Source organism: Benincasa hispida, chromosome 7 (assembly GCF_027475165.1).
Source record: "Benincasa hispida cultivar pf3 chromosome 7, pf3_genome.v1.1, whole genome shotgun sequence".
In the NCBI taxonomy this organism is placed as follows: Eukaryota; Viridiplantae; Streptophyta; class Magnoliopsida; order Cucurbitales; family Cucurbitaceae; genus Benincasa; species Benincasa hispida.
Window position 1 is genome coordinate 16,793,385 of NC_143484.1, and position 12,906 is coordinate 16,806,290.

Sequence of the window (12,906 nt, forward strand, 5' to 3'; positions counted from 1 at the left end):
CCAAACGACTATTGGTATTATCGCAGGTACCCCAGGGCCCAATTTTCGTGCACGAACCCTCTGGTGGGCGAAAATTTGAAAACGGATCCAGGGGTTTAGAATGATTAGAAAAAGCTATGCGCATAGACGGTTTTAGGAATGGAGCTCGTTTGGTGCCCGAAAATGCTATCAGGCCTAGTGGGGTGCCACGGTGCCAAATTTTTGTACGGGATTTTTCGGCAGGCATGTAAGACCCTAACACTAAATCTAAAGAGGGAGGTTAAATAGAAAAAAATCCTAAGTGACCAAAAGGCCTATGAAGGGCTTATCCAAAAAGGTGACCAAAAGGCCTATGAAGGGCTTAAACATGTTGGATGCAAGAATGCATGGAGGATGGAAGCAAAAAGACTTGAAAAATGGCTAAGGGTTGCATACAACCAATGCAAAGGCATACAAAAGCCATGTGGACATGGGCAGGAGGCATGCATCGAGTGAGCATGCTAGGCGCGCAGGCTATGCGTTGAAGCCAAACGCACAGCCCATGCGTCAAAGATAAGCACACAGGTCGTGCGTCAAGCGTGCAGCCCATGCGTCGATGGTGTATGTCGAGCGCCCTGCCTATGCGTCAAATGGGTAAGTGGGCAAGCCATCTTCTGTGTCAAAGCACTACCGAGTCTGCCGAGCAGCCATGCGTCGATGCCTTATGCCAAGCGCACGCCCACGCAACCGAGCGTGCCTATGCGGCCAAGTGCACAAACGCCCAGGCAGCACGCCCATGAGTCGATGGTCAGCACCGTGCGTCCATGCTTAGTAGGCCGAGCAAGCATTCCTAGTAAGCCATGCATCAAGGGTGAACGGCCACCCTATGCGTTGGTGATGGCCAACTCATGCGATGGCTAAATGGGACTTTGATGAAGGAAAGGTGAGTTGCTATGCGTTAAGGATAAAAGGTAAGGCTAATTGATGGAAAACTTCAAAGGAAGATGCCAATGGTATACGAGCATAAGTCTTAAACAATTTAAGTAGAGAAATATGTTAAGTATTTAAGTGATTTAGGTGGCAAAAGGAGGATCACACAAAGTTTTAGCAGGAGGTGGACAAAAAAGATTTCATGCAATGGAAGTCTTATCACCCCAAGCAGGAGGTGGGTGAAGGAGATTTCATGCAAAAAAGGAGATTTTGGCTGGCAAGCTGAGATGAGAACAACTCAAAGCTAGGCCAGGTAGACTAAGTGTTGGCAGCTCCAAAGTGAGACAAATGGGAGTTGAGTTGTCACAAGGGGGTGAGTTTGGAATGGCTATAAATAGAGGGTTGGGCAAGAGGAATTTATTCATACCATCACCTAAATCTTGTGTTGAGAGCATATTTAGAGGGTTATGTTTAAGTTATTGGGCTGCCAAGTTAATTAGAGATCAAAAGAAGCAAAGGTTGCGTTGGTGAGGCATTGAGTCAGCCCGACGCACAGCCAGCCCACACCTTGCACGCACGCCTTGCAGAGCTGCGTCCCACTGCACGCCTCGCTCGATGCATCCCGTGCGCTAGCCCAGTGCAACTACCCCCCCTCCCCCCCCCCCCCCCCCCCCCGTGCGATGCAACGCATGCCTAAACGAGCCAGCCCCCTGTGCGACACAGCATGCCCACCCTACCTACTGCCTAACGCCCAGCTACCTACCACGGTCCAAACAACATCTAAAGAGGCTAATTTTAGGATTTTTGCTAAATTGAAATAGGGTAAGCTGTTATTTTCATTATATAATGATATTTTGGCTATTTTGACATTATTTATTGATATAACAAATATAGTCAGCCTCGGTTGGCAGAAAATAATAGTCGGTGACGATCGGCAGGAAATATAGTCAATTTACCTAGCATGACTAGCGGGAAAAGAATTGTCGATCTGCACATTGGCGGGAGTAGTGGGTTATAGGAAAGTTTCCATAAAAAGTAGTTGTGATTGATAATGTATCCATGATATGATCATGCCACGTATAGCATGGAATTGGAGGATGATGATTGAATGAATGTTCACATGATCATGCATAAATTATACTGGAATTGTGATCATGTGATTGACTTCCCAAAAATATGTTTTTCAAAGTGATTATAATTTTAAAAGCACTACTCATGGGCTTAGTAGCTCACACTCTTCCAAATGTTTTCTTATATCTCCACCCCCACCCCCCCCCAGGTAGCAAAGCGGAGCGTTTGGGAAGGAGTCTACTAACCACCAACACACTAGGACTTGGTAAATTATAAGGGCATGGCTCGGATTATGTAATAAAGAATATAGGAAATTGAACTATGTGTATGAAAGTTAGATAGAGTGTAGTAAATAGGTTAAAGTCTTTAATAGATAACGGGGAAAATTGTTAAATTTAAATGTTGTCTTGGAATACTAGTAGTGTATCTTCACGCTCCCTTCCAAGTCTTGGGGGCTAAGGCTAGGGAGGGGGTGTGACAAGGCGAAAATTTGAAAATGGACCCAGGGGTTCAGAACGATCAGAAAAAGTCGGGTGCGCAGATGGTTTTGGGTGTGAAGCTTGTTTGGTGCCCCAAACAGCTATCGGGCCCGGTGGGGGTGCCTCGGGGCCCAATTTTTGTGCGCGAACTATCCGGCAGGCGAAAATTTGAAAATGGACCCAGGGTTCAGAATGGTGAGAAAAAACCGTGCGCGAGACAGTTTTTGGAATGGAGCTCGTTTGGTGCCCCAAATGGCTATCGGGCCCTACGGGGGTGCCCCAGGCCCCAATTATTATGTGCGAACTTTCCGGCAGGCGAAAAATTGAGAATGGACGTAGGGGTTCAGAACGATGAGAAAAAGCTGTGTAAGCAGACGGTTTTGGGAACAGAGCTCATTTGGTGCCCCATACAGCTATCGAGCCTGACGAGGGTGCACCAGGGCCCAATTTTTGGGCGCGAACTTTCCGGTGGGCGAAAATTTGAAAACGAACCCATGGGTTCAAAACGATGAGAAAAAGTCGTGCACGATGAAGATTTTCAGAACAGAGATCCTTTCGTGCCCCAAACGGCTATCGAGCCCTGCGAGGGTGCCCCGAGGGCCAATTTTTGTGCACGAAGTTTACAACGACCGAAAATTAAAAAATGGACCGAGGGCTTCAGAACAATGAGAACAAGTTGTGCGCGTAGACGATTTTGGAAATGGAGCCGTTTGGTGCCCCAAATGGCTATCGGGACCCGTGGGGGTGCCCTAGAGCCCAATTTTTGTGCGCAAACTTTTCGGCAAGCGAAAATTTGAAAACAGACCCATGGGTTCAGAATGATGAGAAAAACTCGTGAGCGTTGACAGTTTTGGCAACAAATATCAGGTGCCCTGGTGGCCAATTTCTGTGCACAAACTTTCCGACGACCGAAAATTCAATAACGGACCCATGGGTTCAGAACGATGAGAACATGTTGTGCGCGTAGACGGTTTTGGGAATGGAGCTCGTTTGGTGCCCCAAACAGCTATCGGGACCAGTGCGGGTGCACTGGTCCCAAATTTTTGTGCGCAAACTTTCTGGCTGGCGAAAATTTGAAAACGGACCCACGAGTTCAGAACGATGAGGAAAAGTCGTGCGCGCAGATGATTTTGGGAAGGGAGCTCGTTTGGTGCCCCAAATGACTATCGAGCCTGGCGGGGTTGTCCTAGGGCCCAATTTTTGTGCGTGAACTTTCCTGCGGGCGAAAATTTGAAAACGAACGCACAGGTTCAGAACGGTGAGAAAAAGTCTTGCGCGTAGACGGTTTTGGGAACGTAGCTCGTTTGGTGCCTTAAACGGTTATCGGACCCGGCGGGGCTGCCCTGAAGCCCAATTGTTTGCAAACTTTCCTACGGGCAAAAATTTGAAAATGGACGCAGGGGTTCAGAACGACGAGAAAATCTGTGCGCACAACTAGTTTTGGGAAAAAAGCTCGTGTGCACAGCTATCGGGCTCATTAGGGGTGTCTCGGGACCCAATTTTTGTGCGCGAACTTTCCGATGGGCGAAAATTTGAAAATAGACCCAGGGGTTCAGAACAATGAGAAAAAGTTGTGAGTGCAGATGGTTTTGGGAACGGATCTTGTTTGGTGCCCCAAACGGCTATCGAGACTGGCGGTGGTCACTCGAGGCCAAATTTTCGTGCGGAAACTTTCTGGTGGGCGAAAATTTGAAAACGGTCCCAGGGGTTCAGAATAATGAGAACAAGTCGTGTGCACAGACGGTTTTGGGAATGGAGCTCGTTTGGTGCCTCAAACGGTTGTCGGGACCGGCGGAGGTGCCCTCTGGCCCAATTTTTGTGCGCGAACTATTCGGCAGTCAAAAATTTGAAAACGGACCCATGGGTTCAGAACGATGAGAAGAAGTCGTGCGCACAAATGATTTTGGGAACGGAGCTCGTTTGGTGGCCCAAATGGCTATCGGGCCTGGCGTGGTTGCCCCAGGGCCCAATTTTTGTGTGCGAACTTTTCGACGGGTGTAAATTTGAAAACAGACCCAAGGGTTAAGAACGATGAGAAAAAGCCGTGCGCTAGACGGTTTTGGGAACGGAGCTCGTTTGATGCCCAAAACGGCTATTGGACCCGGCGTGGGTGCCTCAGGGCCCAATTTTTGTGCACAAACTTTTCGACGAGCGAAATTTTGAAAACCAAGCAAGGGGTTCAAAATAATGAGAAAAATCTGTGCGCGTAGACGGTTATCGGGCCTGGCAAGGGTGCTCCATAGCCCAATTTTTGTCCGCGAACTTTTCGATTGGCGTAAATTTGAAAATGGACCCAGGGGTCCAGAACGATGAGAAAAAGCCGTGTGCCAGACGGTTTTGGGAACGGAGCTCATTTGATGCCACAAACGGCTATTGGACCCGGCACGGGTGCCCCGGGGCCCAATTTTTGTGTGCAAACTTTCTGGCGGGCTATTGGGCCCGACGAGGGTGCCTGGGGGCCCAGTTTTTGTGCACGAACTTTCCTGCAAGCGAAAATTTGAAAATGGACCCAGGGGTTAAGAACGATGAGAAAAAGTCGTGTGCCAAACAGTTTTGGGAACGGAGATCGTGCCCCAAACGTTTATCGGGCCCTGGGGGACGTGTGCTAACTTTTCGGTGGGTGAAAATTTGAAAACGGTCGTAGAGGTTCAGAACGATGAGAAAAAGCCATGCGCGCAGACGGTTTTCAGAACGAAGCTCGTTTGTTGCCCCAAACGGCTATCGAGCCCAGACTACCGGCTATCGGGACTGGCAAGGGTACTCCAGGGCCAAATTTTTGTGCGCAAACTTTCTGGTGGGCGAAAATTTGAAAGTGGATCAAGGGGTTCAGAACGATGAGAAAAAGTCGTCTGCGTAGACAGTTTTGGGAACGGAGCTTGTTTTACACACCCTCTCTCAGACTACCTGCTAGCTTAGTCAGGGAGATGGCGTGAAGCCAACAGACATCGTCCTCCTCTAATGACACCTATTGACCGTGCTGAATCGTTAAACCTGATAAACATACTAATCCTAGATTTAAAATACTTTACATGTAACACAACATAGCGGAATCCCTGAAAACCTTTAGACACATATGAAGTGCAGTCCTGACATAACTCGATTTGGAAAATAACCTAATAGAGATATCACAACCAAAAACATATCCAACTGGGGATTACACAACCACGACATCTAGTGCTTACACAACCATAAACTATCCAGTTCTTACAAAGACATTTACAATATAAACAAACACAATGTACAACTCCAACCACGTATGAAGCTTGATCTGGAAGCTTTTAGCAGAAAACAGACTTTGGCAGTTATCAGGCATCGGGAGCTCGATCTCTACCTGAAAAGTGGGAAAACATTTTGAAAGAGTGAGCTACAAAGCCCAGTGAGTGACTAAATTTAAAACTATAAATCCGCAAATCAGAACACGTGATAAACCTTTAAACGTATAAATCTGTTCAATCAAAGCGTTAAACATAAATGTGTAACGCTAAAAGCTTTCTCAAATGTTCTGCAAGTACGTCATTAAAATCTAGCAAGGCATATCAAGTATATAAAACATTTTAACTAACATGACAAATCAATGTTGTGTAGGGCACGCCCAATACAACCAACGTTTACTAGCTTTATGATGTAGTGGGGCCTGCCCAGCACTCCCATCGTCTTTGTTGTAGTGGGGCCCGCCCAGCACTCCCGACAGCATCGTTGTCACGGAGTACACTACTACCTCACTCTAAAACTACTCACACTCAACCTTCCGTCAACAAAGGACTATAACCTTTTTGGCACAAGCGCAAACACGGTACCATATAGCCTTGGGCTCAATATCTCAATCATGTAGTCAATAAAAGTCTCAGAAAACTACATTAAAATATTAAAACATGCCTGCTTATCTTTATCTTTCGTAAAACTCAAGCTTACTCAACTTGCTCGTGAAAAACTGAAAATCTTTTAACAGTACTCGCTAATACATACTTTATTTTAAATGATATCGTTTCAACTACTTTTCAGGATTTCAATAATCACGTGCTTGTATATAAACCTCATTAGAAATTCTAAGCTCAAAACTTATGCTTGAAACCATTCATAGAAATCATGTATCATTCATAAGTTCATATTCAAGCAAGTAAACCATTTAAGCATAAATTACAGTTTAGAAATCATTTTCGAAATTCGTTTTGTCACTCACAGTCTTGGCTAGTTCCCTGGTCTGTAGACTCGGCCTATTTCCTCTTGGCCTATCAAACAACTGAAACCGAGCATCAGAACTATAAATTGTCTTGCACTCCCCTCACTATGGATATATTTGTGGCCATTTGATATTACCATGATTAGTAAGCTAATCCTTCATAGGTTGTTCGTAATCTCGACTGGGTCATAAAGCCGTTTTACCCCCGAGACTACATCTTATTCCTTAAGTTCCACTGATCCTCTAATGAACAATTAGTTTAAGGTCCAACCTATAAACCGAACCCCTAAGTCAAGGAGAGGGTGGGGCCCCTTGTTCAAGACCTAGATTCATACTAAAGGGAACAATCTATCTACTATCCCTATAACGGATAGGAGTGAATTCCGTCTTGCACCCTATATTCACAGCTATCCACCCGATCTTACCCCTGAAATGGGATGCTTATTGGGCCAGCGATGATGAGCTGATGTCACCTATGCAGATCTAAGGATAATTCCGAGTGAACAGGAGTTCATAGTTAGCTTAGGATTAGTTAGCTTAGGATTAAGATTAAGTTACCTAGGTCATTAATTAACGAAATAGTCAGTTTTATACATAAAACGACATTTTGAATGTAAAAAGTGACTATTTCATGGTTCAGTCTTATGCAAACTCATTGCATAGGATGTCCATAGTCACATATCTCTATATGAACGATTCAGGATCACATCGTTTGTACTAACTACAAAGTGGGCCTCATCCATAGTGTCCCCAGAATAAGGCACCCAACCTTATTCATATACTATAGACCATTTTGGCTATAAATTTGAACTTGATCCACATTTATGTCACTACATAATGTTCAAACTACATTAAATAGTCTCAGAACCTTAGTTTATTGGATTCAAGATTACAATTTCAATAACAACTTTATCGAAAAACAAAACAGAATATGTTTATTAATTTAAAAGCTACGAGTTTTAGGACATAAAATCCAACAAATAAAGGCGGTGGATTTGAGAAAGATAGTTGCATTGATAGATGCAATGAGTATGTGATGAACGGGTTGAGAAGATCTTTAGCTAACGTTACTCGAGAATGCGTCAATAACCGCGATGTAAATTTGATGCTCGTAAGTCTAGAACGCATGTGTTGAATGCAAAATGTCCATAGAGCTTATCCCTAAGTCTCTACTCTTGGCCTATGCATTGATGTAAAATGTATGAAAGCAAGGTGACAGCATATAATCATATCTTATCGCTAAGATACATGCGATGCGTTAATAACAAATAGTGCTCATTTCTAGGCACCTATCTCTCGTTTATGCGTTCTAATCTGGTTCTTCCAAACCTAGATTCTGACCTGACCTTCCCAAGTCTAGATCCTGTCCTTAGACTACCCTCCCAAGTATCTCTAATAGACGAATGAAGTATTCATAAACAAGACAATCGAAAGAATGAGGATTCCCTCATTATGCTAGCTAATTACTTCTCAGCCTATTAAACTAATTTAGCTACTCATGCGTCAACAACATAGAGTGAATAGATATAGAGAAAGAAATTTAATTCTTATAAATAAGTTGAATACAAAATGACAGTGGAAATTAAAGGTAGAGAGCCTAGTAGCAATTACTTGTTGACCAAGGCTTTTTACACTGAATCTATATTATGATCTAAAGATGTTCTCGCTTCCGAAGGCGTTAGCCCTCTCTCTGTCTTGGAGCTTCCAGTGCTTTCCCAAGCTTACCGGAACAATCTACCAGCACACTTTCTTCCTCGCATCCGCCTTAAAATGAAAGAAAACTATGGACACAGGTATGAACTTGTAAAGTGGTGAATTAATTGACTGCTTAGCCCCTTCTCTGAAGAATGGCCTTGGTATTTATAGAGCTTCCATGGTGAAAGGTGGCTTCTCTCTCCTGGTTGTACAAATGGGATAGCTTTAATTCCTAACTGATGTGTCGGATAATTGTCACCGATAAAGCTGAATGTACTTCGTTACCGTTATCGGCTGTCAACTTAATTTGGATCTGACTGTCATCAGCTTTCCTGCGGGCAAAAATTTGAAAACGGACCCAAGGGTTCAGAACCATGAGAAAAATTCATGTGCGCAGATGGTTTTGCGAAGGAGCTCGTTTGATGCCCAAATGGCTATCGGGCTCAGTGGGGGTGCCCAGGGCCCAATTTTTGTGCGCGAACTTTTCAGCGGGTGAAAATTTGAAAACGGACCAAGGGGTTCAGAACGATGAGAAAAAGTCGTGCGCATAGACGATTTTGGGAACGGAGCTCGTTTGGTGCCCCAAACGGCTATCAGGCCCGGCGGGGGTGCCTACGGGCCGAATTTTTGTGCACGAACATTCCAGCGGGTGAAAATTTGAAAATGAACCCAGGTGTTCAAAACGATGAGAAAAAACCGTGTGCGCAGATGGTTTTGGGAACGGAGCTCGTTTGGTGCCCCAAATGGCTATCGGGCCCGATGGGGTTGCTCTAGGGCTAAATTTTTGTGATCGAACTTTCCGACAGCGAAATTTTTAAAATAGTCCCGATGGTTCAGAACGATGAGAAAAGGTCGTGCGCACAGACGGTTTTGGTAATAGAGTGAGTTTGGGGCATCAAACGGCAATCGAACACGGCGGGGTGCCCCGGGGCCAAATTTTGGTGCCCAAACTTTTCGACCGGGGAAAATTTGAAAACTGACCTAGGGGTTTAGAACGATGATGAAAAGCCATACACATAGACGGCTTTGGGAAGGGAGGTCGGTTGGTACCCCAAACGGCTATCAGGCCCGGTAGGGGTGCCCTGGGGCTCAATTTATGTACGTGAAATTTCTGGCGGACGAAAATTTCAAAACGGTCCCAGGGGTTCAGAACAATGAGAAAAAGTCGCGTAAGAAGACGGTTTTGGGAACGGAGATCGGTTGGTACCTCAAATGGCTATCGCCCCCAGCGGGAATGCCCTGGGGCCCAATTTTTGTGCGTGAACTTTCCGATGGGTGAAAATTTGAAAATGAACCCAGGGGTTCAGAACAATGAGAAAAAGCCATGCGCGCTGATGGTTTTGAGGACGGAGCTCGTTTGATGCCCCAAACGGCTATCGGACCCGGCAGGGGTGCCCTGGGCACAATTTTTGTGCCTGAATTTTCCGGCTTGTGAAAATTTGAAAATGGACCCAATGGTTAAGAACGATGAGAAAAAGTCATGCACGTAGACGGTTTTGGTAACGAAGCTTGTTTTGTGCCCTAACCAGCTATCGGGCCCGGCGAGGGTGCCTCGGGGACCAAACCGTGCGCGTAGATGGTTTTGGAAACGGAGCTCGTTTGGTCAAAAAACGGCTATCGGCCGTGGCGGGGGTGCCTTGGGACCAAATTTTTGTGGTCGAACTTTCCGGTGGGCGAAAATTTGAAAACGGGCCGAGGTTTCAAAAGATGAGAAAATTCGTGCGCACAGACGGTTATAGAAGCAGAGGTTGTTTAATGTCCCAAACGACTATCGAGCCCGACGGGGGTCCCTAGGGCCCAATTTTTGTGTGCGAACTTTCCAGCGGACGAAAATTTGAAAACGGACCCAGGGGTTCAGAACAATGAGAGAAAGCCATACGCGTAGACGGTTTTGGGAATGGAGCTCGTTTGGTGCCCCAAACAGATATCGAGCTCGGCAGGGGTGCATCGGGGCCCAATTATTATGTGCGAACTTTCCGACGGTCGAAAATTTGAAAACGGACCCAAGGTTCAGAACAATGAGAAAAAGCCGGGAGCGCAGACAGTTTTGGGTACGGAGCTCGTTTGGTGCCCAAAATGGCCATCGGACTCGGCGGGGTTGCACTGGGGGCCAATTTTTGTGTGAGAACTTTTTGGCGGGCGAAAATTTGAAAACGGACCTAGGGGTTCAAAACGATGAGAAAAAGCCATGTCCACAGACGGGTTTGTCAGCAAAGCTTGTTTGGTGCACCAAACGGCTATCGGGGCTAGTGGGGGTGTCCCGAGGCCCAATTTTTGTGTGCGAACTTTCTGGTGGGTGAAAATTTGAAAACGGACCCAGGGGAGAATGATGAGAAAAAGTCATGCACCCAGACGATTTTGGGAACGGGGCTCGTTTGGTGCCGCAAACGGCTATCAGACTCGGAGAGGTTGCCCTGGGGCACAATTTTCGTGCGCGAACTTTCCGGTGGGAGAAAATTTAAAATCAGCCCAAGGTATCAGAACGATGAGAAAATCATGCGCACAGATAGTTTTGGGAACGGAACATGTTTGGTGCCCCAACTGGCTAGCGGGCCCAACGGGGGTGCCCCGGGGCCCAATTCTTGTGCACGAACTTTTCGGGAGGTGAAAATTTGAAAACGAACTAAGGGGTTCAGAACGATGAGAAAAAGCCATGCATGCGACAGTTTTGGGAAGGGAGCGTGTTTGGTCCCCTAAACTGTTATCGAGTTCAACGGGGTTATCTCAGGGGCCAAATTTTTGTGCGCGAACTTTCCGGTGCCGAAAATTTTAAAACGGACCCATTGGTTCAGAAAGATGAGAAAAAGACATGTGCGCAGACAGTTCTAGGAACGGAGCTCGTTTGTTGCCCAAACGACTATCGGGCCCAACGGGGGTACCCCGAGGCCCAATTTTTGAAAACGGACCCAGGGGTTTAGAACGATGAGAAAAAGCCATGCACACGAACGGTTTTAAGAACAGAGCTCGTTTCCTGCCCCAAACAGCTATCGGGCTCGATGGGATTGCTCCGGGGCCCAATTTTTCTGCTCGAACTTTTCGGTAGCGAAAATTTGATAACAAACCCAGGGGTTCAGAACGATGAGAAAAAGTCGGGTGCGCAGACGGGTTTGGTAATGGAGCTTGTTTGGGGCAACAAATGGCAATCGGACACTGAAGGGGTGACCCGAAGCCTAATTTTTGTGCCCGAACTTTTCGGTGGGCAAAAATTTGAAAACGGACCCAAGGGTTCAGAACGATTAGAAAAAGCGATGCACATAGATGGTTTTGGGAATGGATGTCGTTTAGTACCCCAAACGGTTATCAGGTCCGACAAGGGTGCCCCGAGGCTCAATTTTTGTTCACCAACTTTTCGGGGGATGAAAATTTGAAAATGAACCCAAGGGTTCAGAACGATGAGAGAAAGCCATGCGCGCAGACGATTTTGGGAACGGAGCTGGTTTGGTGCCCCAACGGATATCGGGCCCGACAGGGTGCCCTAGGGCCCAATTTTTATGCGCTAACTTCTTAGCGGGCGAAAATTTGAAAACGGACCCAGGGTTTCAGAACAATGAGAAAAAGTCGACAGCACAGACGGTCGGAGCTCGTATGGTGCCAAAAATGACTATCAGACCCGGCGGGATTGCACCGGGGGCCAATTTTTGTGCGCGAACTTTCCAGCGGGCGAAAATTTGAAAACAAACCAAGGGGTTCAGAATGATGAGAAAAAGTCGTGCGCGTAGATGGTTTTGGGAACGGAACTCGTTTGGTGCCTGAAACGACTATCAGGCCCTTGGGGGTGCCTCGGGGCCCAGTTTTTGTGCCCAAATTTTTCGGTGGACAAAAATTTGAAAACAGACACAGGGGTTCAAAACGATGAGAAAAAGTGCGCACAGACGGTTTTGGGAACGGAGCTCGTTTGGTGCCCGAAATGGCTATTGGGCCGGGTGGTGCCCCGGGGCCCAATTTTTGTGTTCGAACTTTCTAGCTGGTGAAAATTTGAAGACCAGGTTAATGAAGACCGAAGGGTTTCCTCGATCCCTTTGATAACTATACTGATAGAAACAATGGCTCTCCTGATTGTGATTCTCGTCCCAACCTAAAGTTGGGTGATCCCACAAACAAGGGTTGTAGATGTTGCCAAATGATTCATCGTAGACAACATATACGAGTTGATGATTCCATGGGCAGACTTCTACTGGATGTCCCTCTCCACATTGGACGCAAATCATTGCGGCCACGTGAGTCAATGCATTAACTTGCACTGATCCTCGAGAGAGAGTTCTTTGTTGGTTAGCCATCGTCTGGAGAAGTGAGGTCATTGTGGTCATCTAATCGACCAGTGCACTCATTGGATTGGTTGACACATCGACACTTTCTACTCTTTCTCGCTTGTGATTTCTTACCTCGAACACAATATCAATCCACTCATCAGATTGTCGCGAGATGCGATTCAATATGTTCTTTGCTTCCGTATATGACTTGTTCATTAATCCTCCTTCTACGGAGGCATCAGCAACTTCTTGCGTTGATTGGTCTAAGCCATTGTAAAATGTTTCCATCAGAATACTATCGAGAATCTCGATATGCGGACAACTCTTCACTAACTATTGGAAT